Source organism: Vanellus vanellus (genome assembly GCF_965231255.1).
Source record: "Vanellus vanellus genome assembly, contig: HAP1_SCAFFOLD_178, whole genome shotgun sequence".
Classification (NCBI taxonomy): Eukaryota; Metazoa; Chordata; class Aves; order Charadriiformes; family Charadriidae; genus Vanellus; species Vanellus vanellus.
The window spans coordinates 304,013-315,000 of NW_028127262.1; the positions used below are offsets into that span (position 1 = coordinate 304,013).

Below are 10,988 nucleotides of genomic sequence, written 5' to 3' on the forward strand. Positions count from 1 at the left end.
TTTTTTTTTTTTTAATTGGGGGTGTTTCCCAGAGCCTCCTCCCATCACCGTTGCGGTCTTGCAGGTCTTCTTGCCCGACAACGACTTCCATCCCGGTGTCATTCTTCTCACTGAGAGTTTTCTCTCACCTTTGAGGCACATTGTTTGTGGTGTTCTGTGTAGTATCTGTGCATGTCTCCGTGGCTCGGAGTCGCCCTGCCCAGGGGTGTAGAGTCAGGCGTAGGTGGGATAGCCGTAATATTCTACAGTTAATATGTTGGTGTGTCGAGGCAATGTCGGTAAGGTTATTTCGGACCGAGCGGCCGTCAGCGGGTTTTGCGAACAGGTTTTTCGTTAATGTGTTATGGGGAAGGGCAGAGCTCTGCAGGAGGGGCCGTTCAGCGGTAGCGCCGGAGACCGCATCTCAAAGAAGCAAAGGCTGCTATGCGTGGGGCTTGAAGTTTGTGGGTGTTTTTTCTGGCGAGCTGCCAGATGACGTTTCTAAATAGGAACCAGACTTAAGCGTTACGAAGCTATCTCTCTGCGTCCAGCTGATCGTCGATGTTGTTTTTTCAGACATAGCGGGACCAGCTGCCCAGGGTGACGCAGCAGAGCCGAGCGGAGTACCGTGAGAAGGTGGGTCATCGTTTCCGGTATTAGAGGGAAGATGTGACCGCTGCCTCTGCGAGTGCAGTTACACTTGGTTGTTTTGTCGTTGTTTATCCCCAGTTTGAATTCTTGATTCTGTCAGGTGCCAGAACAATGACGGTCACAGCATCCAACTCGGGAATCCGTGCAGAGCAGGTGAGCAGAACACCACGGCGTGTCCGAGGCAGGGGCTGTTAAAGGAGAAGTTTATGTTGACCGACGCGATGCTTCCCAACGGCAGTATTGTGTGTGCATTTTTTTTGTTTGTTTTTGCAGGCGACGAAGAATCTATCACCTGCAGGATTAATGCTGTTTGCCAATCGGGGGTTTTTTTCATCGAGGATGGCTTTGGAGCCCAGGCTCTCTGAAAGCTCAGCGGATGGACTGGCGGCCAAGATTGTTTGGGGAGGGAGGGGACAGGGTCAGCAACCGGAGAGATGGGTTTTAAAGTTAGCGTAGGGCAGAGGGCTGCCCCGGACCGGTCCCCTTTGGGCAGGTAAAGAGAGGGGGTTACTCTTCAGCGTGAGGGTAACCTGCACCGGTCAGGGCAGTTCCGGCTCATGTTTGTCATCACGTAGTTTGCACGGCCTGTTTTCTGTGTCTTGCGTAATACCTTCTTCTGGTCTCAAAGTCTCCATTGCTCCTTTTTTGATCAGGAGGCACCTCGCTGGCCCTCCAGAGTGTCTAGAGAGCATCACCTCATCAGCGTAGTGCCTGTCCAGCAGTTCTCGTCTCGATAGTCTACTTTAAAGCGTCCTTCCTTCCAGCGCGTATTATGTTGCGGATCTTGCCGATCGGTCTCCACTTGCGGCGTCAAGCCAGGCGGCACGTGCGGCTCCGTCGTTGAGATTCCCGTTTCCACAGAGTAGTCTTCTGGGGTTTCGTTCCCATGTCCTTAGGAAGTTCAGGTCTTAAAGCCTGCCTTCTCATGCATCCACCGTGATGATTTTGGCGGCCGCTTTCTGTCACAGGCGGCAGCCGTCGCCTCTCTTGCAGGGCCGCTATAAGGTATTTACGTCACCGTGGCACCGTAGGGCTTCTGCGCCGGCATCATCGACCCTACGGGAGTTGTTCTCACCCACAGTCTTATAGTGTCTCACGGTCACTCTTGCAGCCTCTGCACGCGCCACGCGTCCGCGTGCGCCACCTGCGATCGGAGCTTCAAGCACACTTAGCGTCACGGATGTATCCGGAGGGTTACCTTCCGGGAGGCGATGTGGCCTAGAAGGACCGCTCTGCTTTTGTACTTTCTAGTTCCATAGAGATGTTCTATGGCATCTCATCCGCATGCCTTTTTGAGGTAAGGTCCTAAAGCCAAGCTTCTCAGGCACGTGTCATTCTAGAGTTGTGTTGTAGCGCGGCGCTGTAGTTCGGACTGCCATCCGAGACCGCCTAGCCAGGCAGCGCTTACTTGTTCTTTTGCTTTGTAAAGCTCAGTATTTGGGTATGCGTCGCATCGTACCGCCCCGTAATTGTCTCGGCCGCTATCAGAGACCACTTCGCAGCGTAACTCCCCATCGTGCGTTTTGTGTCGGACCGTTCTGTATTTGAATGGGTATGGCATTGTTTGGCTCTATTGGTTTTGCATTGTACCGCCCTGTAATTGTGTCAACCTTCATCTGAGACCGTTTTACATTGTAACGGCCCGTATCGTCTTTTGTCTCACATCGTGCCACTCCGTAACTATCTCGACCGCCACGCGAGACCGTCTCGCTTCATACTGCCCCCTACTGTTTTTTTTTTTGTGTCGGATCAATCTGTACCGGAGCGCACGTTGCATTGTTTGGCATTGTATTGGCTTTGCATCGTATAGCTCTGTAACGGTCTCGACTGCCATTTGAGACCGTCTTGTATCGCATCGTGTCTCACATTGTATAGCTCTGTAACGGTCTCGACTGAGATCGGAGATGGTTTTGCATTGTACAACCCTGTATTTCCTTTTTTTTTTAATTGGATCATCCCCTATTTGAATGCCTATTGCACTGTCCATCTCTGTAGCGGTTGTGCATTGTATTTCTCTGTAATAGTCTTGTCTGACATTGGAGAGCATCTCATATTGTGCAGGTCTACTTTGTATCACATCGTGATGCTCCGTCTCGGCCGCCAGCAGAGACCATCTGGCTTTGTGTCACCCTGTATTGTGTGTTGTTATTAGATCACTGTTTTTTTGAGTGTGTATTGTATTGTTCTGCTGAGTATCAGTTTTGCATTGTACCGCCGTGAAATTGTCTTGACCAACAACTGAGGCGGTCTCGCATCGTACCACCCCCTATTGCGGTTTTGTTATCGGAGCGTTCCGTATTTGACTGCCTAGTGCCTCGTTCGGCTCCGTATGGGATTTGCCTCGTCTGGGTCTGCGTCGGTGTCTACCACCATCCAAGACCGTCTCGCATCGTATCGCCTCATATTGTTGTTTGCCTTTCGTCGACACCCCTCCGTAGTCATCTGGACCACCGCCGGAGACGATGTCACGTCGCACCACCCTGTAACTGTCTCAACTGCCGTCAGAGATGGACCTGCATTCTATCACCCTGTATTGTATTTTGTCTCAATGGCGCTCTAAGGGCACGTCAAGTTGTTTGACTTGTGTGAACATTACGTGGCTCTATCTTTGTATGTATCATATGATACTGTGTAGGCAGCGTAGATGGTTAAGGGGTCTCCATCTCTCTGCACGTGGCCGGGAAGGGAGTGAATTACAACCAGATTGTGAGGTAAGATAAGGTAAGACATTAATGCATTTGTGGGTTTTATGCAGTTGTTGTAGGTGACTTGCGGTAAGTGTGTAGAAAGAGCAGATGGGGCTCTGAGCAGTCAGTGATTTGCAGGCTTGTAGGGCAAATAACTGGGGAAAAGAAAAAAAGGAAACAAACAAACCAGCCGGGGGATATATTTCTTTCCTCTGGCTGTTTTTTTTTTTTGGCCGCTCTGCGAGGCGACGTTCATCGCCAAAGTTTGGGCGGAGGTCAGGCACGGGCCGGGGTCTTTGCAGGCAGGGTCACCTGCGAGGCCGCTCCGGGTGGCGCTCTGGAGGAGCGCCGCAGAGACGGGCCCAGGGCTGCTTTTGGCCGTCAGGTGGGAGAACGCAGGAGCCGAGCGGGAGGTTGGGCCTGTGTGGTTGCAGAGGGAGCGTGGTGTCTGGCCGGTGTTTGTGTGTGGTTTGGTGGTTGTGTTGAGCCGCAGGCTGGCTGCGGAGGTGTGCGTGTTTTCCTTTGCAGGCTGGTAGGGCGAAGCACTAGAATAAAAAACCCCAGCCGGGGGAATTTTTTTTTCTTCCCCCGGCTGGGTTTTTTTTCCCCGGTCCCGGCCGCTCTGCGAGGCGACGTTCATCGCCAAAGTTTGGGCGGAGGTCAGGCACGGGCCGGGGTTTTTGCAGGCAGGGTCACCTGCGAGGCCGCTCTGGGGGGTGCTCTTGGGGAGCGCCGCAGAGACGGGCCCAGGGCTGCTTTTGGCCGGCAGGTGGGAGAAAGCAGGAGCCGAGCGGGAGGTTGGGCTGGTGTGGCTGCGGAGGGAGCGGGGTGTCTGGCCGGTGTTTGTGTGGTTTGGCGGGTGTGTAGACCCGCAGGCTGGCTGCGGCTGTGTGCGTGTTTTCCTTTGCAGGCTGGTAGGGCGAAGCACTAGAATAAAAAACCCCAGCCGGGGGATTTTTTTTTTCTTCCCCCGGCTGGGTTTTTTTTCCCCGGTCCCGGCCGCTCTGCGAGGCGACGTTCAGCGCCAAAGTTTGGGCGGAGGTCAGGCACGGGCCGGGGTTTTTGCAGGCAGGGTCACCTGCGAGGCCGCTCTGGGTGGCGCTCTTGGGGAGCGCCGCAGAGGCGGGCCAATGGCTGCTTTTGGCCGGCAGGTGGGAGAAGGCAGGAGCCGAGCGGGAGGTTGGGCTGGTGTGGTTGCGGCGGGAGCGGGGTGTAGTTTGGCGGGTGTGTAGACCCGCAGGCTGGCTGCGGCTGTGTGCGTGTTTTCCTTTGCAGGCTGGTAGGGCGAAGCACTAGAATAAAAAACCCCAGCCGGGGGATTTTTTTTTTCTTCCCCCGGCTGGGTTTTTTTTCCCCGGTCCCGGCCGCTCTGCGAGGCGACGTTCATCGCCAAAGTTTGGGCGGAGGTCAGGCACGGGCCGGGGTCTTTGCAGGCAGGGTCACCTGCGAGGCCGCTCTGGGGGGTGCTCTTGGGGAGCGCCGCAGAGACGGGCCCAGGGCTGCTTTTGGCCGTCAGGTGGGAGAACGCAGGAGCCGAGCGGGAGGTTGGGCCTGTGTGGCTGTGGAGGGAGCGGGGTGTCTGGCCGGTGTTTGTGTGTGGTTTGGTGGTTGTGTTGAGCCGCAGGCTGGCTGCGGAGGTGTGCGTGTTTTCCTTTGCAGGCTGGTAGGGTGAAGCACTAGAATAAAAAACCCCAGCCGGGGGATTTTTTTTTTCTTCCCCCGGCTGGGTTTTTTTTCCCCGGTCCCGGCCGCTCTGCGAGGCGACGTTCATCGCCAAAGTTTGGGCGGAGGTCAGGCACGGGCCGGGGTTTTTGCAGGCAGGGTCACCTGCGAGGCCGCTCTGGGTGGCGCTCTGGAGGAGCGCCGCAGAGACGGGCCCAGGGCTGCTTTTGGCCGGCAGGTGGGAGAACGCAGGAGCTGAGTGGGAGGTTGGGCCGGTGTGGCTGTGGAGGGAGCGGGGTGTCTGGCCGGTGTTTGTGTGTGGTTTGGTGGTTGTGTTGAGCCGCAGGCTGGCTGCGGCGGTGTGCGTGTTTTCCTTTGCAGGCTGGTAGGGCGAAGCACTAGAATAAAAAACCCCAGCCGGGGGATTTTTTTTTTCTTCCCCCGGCTGGGTTTTTTTTCCCTGGTCCCGGCCGCTCTGCGAGGCGACGTTCATCGCCAAAGTTTGGGCGGAGGTCAGGCACAGGCCGGGGTTTTTGCAGGCAGGGTCACCTGCGAGGCCGCTCTGGGTGGCGCTCTTGGGGAGCGCCGCAGAGGCAGGCCAATGGCTGCTTTTGGCCGGCAGGTGGGAGAAGGCAGGAGCCGAGCGGGAGGTTGGGCTGGTGTGGTTGCGGCGGGAGCGGGGTGTAGTTTGGCGGGTGTGTAGACCCGCAGGCTGGCTGCGGCTGTGTGCGTGTTTTCCTTTGCAGGCTGGTAGGGCGAAGCACTAGAATAAAAAACCCCAGCCGGGGGATTTTTTTTTTCTTCCCCCGGCTGGGTTTTTTTTCCCCGGTCCCGGCCGCTCTGCGAGGCGACGTTCATCGCCAAAGTTTGGGCGGAGGTCAGGCACGGGCCGGGGTTTTTGCAGGCAGGGTCACCTGCGAGGCCGCTCTGGGTGGCGCTCTGGAGGAGCGCCGCAGAGACGGGCCCAGGGCTGCTTTTGGCCGTCAGGTGGGAGAACGCAGGAGCCGAGCGGGAGGTTGGGCCTGTGTGGCTGTGGAGGGAGCGGGGTGTCTGGCCGGTGTTTGTGTGTGGTTTGGTGGTTGTGTTGAGCCGCAGGCTGGCTGCGGAGGTGTGCGTGTTTTCCTTTGCAGGCTGGTAGGGCGAAGCACTAGAATAAAAAACCCCAGCCGGGGGATTTTTTTTTTCTTCCCCCGGCTGGGTTTTTTTTCCCTGGTCCCGGCCGCTCTGCGAGGCGACGTTCATCGCCAAAGTTTGGGCGGAGGTCAGGCACGGGCCGGGGTTTTTGCAGGCAGGGTCACCTGCGAGGCCGCTCTGGGTGGCGCTCTTGGGGAGCGCCGCAGAGGCGGGCCAATGGCTGCTTTTGGCCGGCAGGTGGGAGAAGGCAGGAGCCGAGCGGGAGGTTGGGCTGGTGTGGTTGCGGCGGGAGCGGGGTGTAGTTTGGCGGGTGTGTAGACCCGCAGGCTGGCTGCGGCTGTGTGCGTGTTTTCCTTTGCAGGCTGGTAGGGCGAAGCACTAGAATAAAAAACCCCAGCCGGGGGATTTTTTTTTTCTTCCCCCGGCTGGGTTTTTTTTCCCTGGTCCCGGCCGCTCTGCGAGGCGACGTTCATCGCCAAAGTTTGGGCGGAGGTCAGGCACGGGCCGGGGTTTTTGCAGGCAGGGTCACCTGCGAGGCCGCTCTGGGTGGCGCTCTGGAGGAGCGCCGCAGAGACGGGCCCAGGGCTGCTTTTGGCCGGCAGGTGGGAGAACGCAGGAGCCGAGCGGGAGGTTGGGCCGGTGTGGCTGCGGAGGGAGCGGGGTGTCTGGCCGGTGTTTGTGTGTGGTTTGGTGGTTGTGTTGAGCCGCAGGCTGGCTGCGGCTGTGTGCGTGTTTTCCTTTGCAGGCTGGTAGGGCGAAGCACTAGAATAAAAAACCCCAGCCGGGGGATTTTTTTTTTTCTTCCCCCGGCTGGGTTTTTTTTCCCCGGTCCCGGCCGCTCTGCGAGGCGACGTTCATCGCCAAAGTTTGGGCGGAGGTCAGGCACGGGCCGGGGTTTTTGCAGGCAGGGTCACCTGCGAGGCTGCTCTGGGGGGCGCTCTTGGCGAGCGCCGCAGGGACGGGCCAATGGCCGCTTTTGGCCGGCAGGTGGTGGAGCGCAGGATCGGGGAGGTTGGGCCGTCCTGTGCGGTAGCAGAGGGAGCGGGGTGACTGGAGTGTGTGTGTGTGTGTGTGTGCGTGTGTGTGTCTGTTTTGGTGGTTGTGTTGACCCGCAGGTTGGCTGTGGAGGAGTGCGTTTTTTCCTTTGCAGGTTTGTAGGGCATAAAACCCCTAGAATAAAAAACCCCAGCCGGGGGATTTTTTTTTTCTTCCCCCGGCTGGGTTTTTTTTTCCCCGGTCCCGGCCGCTCTGCGAGGCAACGTTCATCGCCAAAGTTTGGGCGGAGGTCAGGCACGGGCCGGGGTTTTTGCAGGCAGGGTCACTTGTTAGGGTCCCAGTTTTGGAGTTCTTGGGGTATATTCTCCTGTGCTCTGAATAGTGTTTGTTGTTTGTGGAAGTAGTGTGCAGCAGCTGTTAATGGTCATGGAGCCATGTTGCAGGTTGTGGTGGGAGATGGCGAGTTTGGAGGAGGAGTGGGTATTGCAGCAAGTGCAGTTTTCATTATTTTGGGATTGAGGTATAGTGTTGCCTAGGGCTGTGACAAATATGGCATCATCACCCTTAATTATTTTTATTGTTTAGTTTTTTTTGCAGAGGTCTGCAGCTGTGCTCAGAGAAGCAGCAGGCACCTGTTTTGTCTTCAGAGCAGCCAGTTTTGCAGATGCTGTCGCCCAGAAGAGGGACCCTGATGCACACGTTGGAAGAGAGCGCATCCCTAGGGGATTAGGAACTGTAGCAACGTTCATCCCTATTGTGGCAACAGCAAGAAGAACTTGACTGCAGCCACGGTGTTGAGGAATATGGTGGAACTGAGTTTTTTGACTGTCTTTGTACAGACCATAAGTCCACAGAGGCTAAATGGAGTAGCAGCCCCTACGGGATTGAAGTTGTTTTTGTTTGTCATTGTGCATTGGGGTTGGAAGTCTTGGAGTACATTGCGTCAGGGGTGGAGGAAGGTAGCTGTAGTTGTCAGGATGAGGTGTAAGTCAACATCATTGCAGATGTGGCAGTTGTTGTAGTAGCAGCAGCCACATCAAAGGTAAGGAAAAGTCTGGACATGGCTCCTCCGGCCAGACACTTTCTGTAATGTAGGCAACCCAATAGGCAGATAGTAGCAATAGTAAGTGAGGTTTGAGGAGGAGTCTGAGGAAGATATGTTGAGCGGTAAAATAGTGAAATGAACAGCTCCCAACAGTCAAGTTGTTTGACCAAACAAACGTTAAGCATCAATGTCTGCATGTGTGAATAATAAAGTATATTTTGGTCTCCTCCCACTTGTGTTTGTTTTGCTGGGTACAGGGGCAACCACGACATGGTTGGAGAGACTCTGTGTGCACATATATTGGTGTTTAGGGGCATGTGCTGGACGCAGCCATGCATTGTCAATCTTGTGCACAAGTGACTTGGAACATACGTAGAGGGATGTGTGTCTGTGAGTGATTTGTGTGTGTGAGAGGCAGTTCATGGGTGTATAGTTGCTGTAAGAGTTTCACCACAGCATAATCAGAACAACAATAATGTTCTGAGACACATCATGTAGCAGCAGCGGGGAAGGGCATGTGTAGCAGTCATTAAAGACATTTCTTTAATGGGAAAGGTAGCTACCCATGTGCATGCCATTTTCTAGTGCCATGCAACACTTATTATTATTTTGAAGGTTTTCCTATACAGATCCAACAATGAATACCACCCTGACAATGGTCCTGGAAACCCCAATAACAGTAATTATACACGCAATTACATCGCTAAAAAATTGCAATCAATTATGCAAATGAGGCAATTAGATATGCAAATTAGGTAAATTTTTTTTTTCACCTGAAACACATAAAACTAAATAAACACACGACTGACCAATTAGACACAATTAAACGAAATGAAATAAGAAACAACAGAAACACATAATACACCACACAAGACCAAAAAATTAAACCACACCAAAATGGAAACCAATCAAATTATACTAACACCAAAACCTCCACAATACATATCACCACCAACCTCCACAAAAACAAACAGCACTCTTTTTAAAAAAAAAAAACATTACACAACAACTCCAAACCCAACTAAAGCCTTAAAAAGCAACAATCACGTACTCCAAGAAAAAAAATAAAAAACACTAAAACATAAAACAAACACTATAAATCCAAGCACAACATACATAATAGCATAAAAAAGAAACATCTCAAAAAAAATAAACCACAGCAACACTGAAACTAACCCTAAAACAGTAAAACCACTACATCTCAAAAAAATCAAATCCACTAAAAACTATATTAAAATAACACCAACACTGGAAAAAAAACCCACACACTACAAACACAACCCAAAGAAACCAAACCACAAAACAAAAATGCACACACCCCTTAACCAATTTAAATCTAATATCTGCATTACACTCACTATAACACCAAATAACTAAAGGTACAACCACATCTTACACCTGCAGTTACCATCACACCTTACAATTACTGCTACATCCTACAATTACAACCACAAGTACAGATAACAAGTCAGACCTCACAGTAAAACCTCCGGAGGTGTTAGGGATTACATTTAGGATTATACTTACATCTAGGGTTTAGGGTGTCGGGTTAGGGTGTCAGGTTAGGGTGTCGGGTTAGGGGTTAGGGTGTCGGGTTAGGGTGTCGGGTTAGGGTTAGGGAGTAGGGTTAGGGTTAGGGTGTCGGGTTAGGGTGTCGGGTTAGGGTGTCGGGTTAGGGTGTCGGGTTAGGGTGTCGGGTTAGGGTGTCGGGTTAGGGTGTCAGGTTAGGGTGTCGGGTTAGGGTTAGGGTGTCGGGTTAGGGTGTCGGGTTAGGGTTAGGGAGTAGGGTTAGGGTTAGGGTGTCGGGTTAGGGTGTCGGGTTAGGGTGTCGGGTTAGGGTTAGGGTGTCGGGTTAGGGTTAGGGTGTCGGGTTAGGGTTAGGGTGTCGGGTTAGGGTTAGGGTGTCGGGTTAGGGTTAGGGTGTCGGGTTAGGGTTAGGGTGTCGGGTTAGGGTTAGGGTTAGGGTTAGGGTTAGGGTTAGGGTTAGGGTTAGGGTTAGGGTTAGGGTTAGGGTTAGGGTTAGGGTTAGGGTTAGGGTTAGGGTTAGGGTTAGGGTTAGGGTTAGGGTTAGGGTTAGGGTTAGGGTTAGGGTTAGGGGTTAGGGTTAGGGTTAGGGTTAGGGTTAGGGTTAGGGTTAGGGTTAGGGTTAGGGTTAGGGTTAGGGTTAGGGTTAGGGTTAGGGTTAGGGTTAGGGTTAGGGTTAGGGTTAGGGTTAGGGTTAGGGTTAGGGTTAGGGTTAGGGTTAGGGTTAGGGTTAGGGTTAGGGTTAGGGTTAGGGTTAGGGTTAGGGTTAGGGTTAGGGTTAGGGTTAGGGTTAGGGTTAGGGTTAGGGTTAGGGTTAGGGTTAGGGTTAGGGTTAGGGTTAGGGTTAGGGTTAGGGTTAGGGTTAGGGTTAGGGTTAGGGTTAGGGTTAGGGTTAGGGTTAGGGTTAGGGTTAGGGTTAGGGTTAGGGTTAGGGTTAGGGTTAGGGTTAGGGTTAGGGTTAGGGTTAGGGTTAGGGTTAGGGTTAGGGTTAGGGTTAGGGTTAGGGTTAGGGTTAGGGTTAGGGTTAGGGTTAGGGTTAGGGTTAGGGTTAGGGTTAGGGTTAGGGTTAGGGTTAGGGTTAGGGTTAGGGTTAGGGTTAGGGTTAGGGTTAGGGTTAGGGTTAGGGTTAGGGTTAGGGTTAGGGTTAGGGTTAGGGTTAGGGTTAGGGTTAGGGTTAGGGTTAGGGTGTCGGGTTAGGGTTAGGGTGTCGGGTTAGGGTTAGGGTGTCGGGTTAGGGTTAGGGTGTCGGGTTAGGGTTAGGGTGTCGGGTTAGGGTTAGGGTGTCGGGTTAGGGTTAGGGTGTCGGGTTA

General features: G+C 53.5%; 1 long non-coding RNA gene across 1 annotated transcript; it reads left to right on the forward strand.

Annotated features, from left to right (window-relative positions):
- Positions 1-381: 381 nt before the first annotated feature.
- On the forward strand, positions 382-1,019 carry LOC309685407. The gene is made up of 3 exons (XR_014270447.1): positions 382-615; positions 731-783; positions 904-1,019. It is a non-coding gene; the product is annotated as an uncharacterized lncRNA (long non-coding RNA).
- The last annotated feature ends 9,969 nt before the right edge of the window (positions 1,020-10,988 follow it).